Source organism: Lithobates pipiens, unplaced genomic scaffold (assembly GCF_037356315.1).
Source record: "Lithobates pipiens isolate NorthernLeopardFrog02 unplaced genomic scaffold, aLitPip1_a1.2 Scaffold_3, whole genome shotgun sequence".
NCBI classification, from domain to species: Eukaryota; Metazoa; Chordata; class Amphibia; order Anura; family Ranidae; genus Lithobates; species Lithobates pipiens.
The window spans coordinates 251,987,104-251,989,358 of record NW_027507790.1 but is presented as its reverse complement, the minus strand read 5'-3'; the positions used below and the strand labels follow the sequence as shown (position 1 = coordinate 251,989,358).

Here is a 2,255-nt window from a genome sequence, read left to right as displayed (position 1 = left end):
TATGAGAGATTCTATCCTTCAGGCCTTGCGCCCTTCGCTAAACACCATGCAGAAGCTCCTGGCTAGTCTTTCTTTTTGCGGTGAAACCACTATTTGGGGATGTTTTGGATAATACATCCAAAGAAATTCTAGTGGAAAAAGTACCCCTTTTGCCATTTAAGAAAAGGAGTAAATGTGTTTTCGTTTTAAAGTTCCTTCTCCTGTGCCAGGGGCATCAGCCGCCACGTTCAAAAGGTAATCCTCGGAGTTAACCCCCAAAAGAGGTCTTGGGGGAGGAAAACTACAAGATACTGAAGCCTTCTTATGAGGAGCCACCCCCGCTTGCTCAGTAGGGGAAATTCTTCTGCAGTTCTTAAGGATCTGGCAGGAAGAGTGTCAAGAGGACTGGGGGACTTCCTCAATAGCTCCAAGGTACAAACTGGAGTTCCAAGAGTTCCCGTCTCCTCGTTTTCTCAGATCAAACGTTCCTAAGGATCCAGAGAAAAAAGTATTTCTCTCAAGCACTGGACCATCTTTTGGCAAAAAGTGATTGTGGTGACCCCCATGTAAGAGTAGAGGTTGGGGTTTGGTTAAATCCAAATGGACATTCTGGATCTGAATATATATGAATATAACCACTCTTTTTCGCATGGAGTCAATACAATCAGTTATCTTCATCCTACAAGGAAGAGAACTTCTTGCATCAATCGACATTAAAGATGCATACCTCCATATGCCTATTTCCTTGCTCACTTTTCAAGGTGGAAAATCTTAATTTTCAGTGTGTAGCTCTGCTTTCTGGTCTAGCTTGAGTGTTTACAAAGGTTCTGTCCCTCTTCTAGCCAGATTAAGGGCCCAAGGTATAACGATTTATGGTTTACCTGGACAATCTGTTCTTGATAGTCCAGTCAGTAGCCCACTTAGACCAAAGTATGGTCACCACATTCAACTACCTGGAATTTCTAGGCTGGATTCTCAACCTAGGAGAAATCTTTAAAACTATGAAGAAGGCTAAAATACTTAGGTCTGATCATAGATACACCCAGAAAAGGGTATTCTTGCCCCAAGCAAAGATCAGCACCATAAAGGAACTGATTTAGTTGGTCAAAGCAAGATAAATTCTTCTATTCATCTTTGCATGAGGTTGTTGGGAAAGATGGTGGTTTCATTGGAAGCCCTTCCTTATGCTCAGTTTCATTCGAGACTGCTGCAAAACAGTATCCTATCGGCTTGGAACAAAGGGTTCAAGCTCTAGATTCCCAATGTGTCTGACTCCAAAGCCTATGGCCACATCACCCTGATAGCGTACAATTTCATCTGATCTTGGAGGCTAAGCAGGGTCAGGCCTGGTTAGTACCTGGATGGACCACCTGGAAATACCAGGTGCTGTAGGCTGGGTACGTCAAAGCCTCAGTTTATGGTTAATATCCAAAAATATGCAAAGGGGAAAATTCCTTCAGTTATCTGGGAAGTGGTAACAACATATGCCAGCCTTTTTTTTTTTGGGTTGGGGAGCAGTCCTGGAAGAGGCAACTGTCCAAGAGAAGTGGCCCAGATAAGAAATGGCCTTGCCCATTATCGTTCTAGAAATTCAGGCATAGCACTTGGTCCTGAGGGCCTGAACGTTCATTTTACGTTATTGTCCTGCCAGGATTCAATCCAACAATGCCACAGCAATGGCCTATATTAATCACCAAGGGGGTACAAGAAGTTGTGCGGCCCAGAGAAAGGTGAATCATATCCTATCTTGGGCAGAAAATAATGTACTTTGCCTATCAATGGTGTTCATTCTAGGAATAAAAAAGTGCCTTGAGGAGTCAGAAGTTCCAGAGAGAATGGTTCCTTCACCCCGATATCTTCCTGTCAATATGTCAAAGATGGGGGATCCTAGATTAGATATGTTTACGTCCAGGTTCAACAAAGAAATCCAACAAATTTTTGTCGAGAACAAAGGATCGGCTAGCATTCGGAACAGATGCCTTGCTATTCCTGTGGAATCGGTTCTAACTGATTTATGCATTCCCTCCTATTCTGCCTGCATCCATGACTTTTTCGCAGGAATGGAAGTCTGTGATTCTTGTGGCCCCAGCGGGACCCAGGAAATCTTGGTATGCAGAGATCGTAAAGATGGCAGTAGGGGACTCGTGGACCCTACCGCCACGGCCAGACCTTCTTTTGCAAGGTCCGGTATTCCATCCTACTTTACAAACACTAAATTTAATGCTTCGGCTATTGAGACCCACACTCTGAAAAAAGATGGGCTGTTGGGTTCAGTG

At 43.9% G+C, this 2,255-nt stretch overlaps 1 pseudogene; it reads left to right on the top strand.

Annotated features, from left to right (window-relative positions):
* Positions 1-1,258: 1,258 nt before the first annotated feature.
* LOC143941586 (5S ribosomal RNA) lies at positions 1,259-1,374 on the top strand (annotated as a pseudogene).
* The last annotated feature ends 881 nt before the right edge of the window (positions 1,375-2,255 follow it).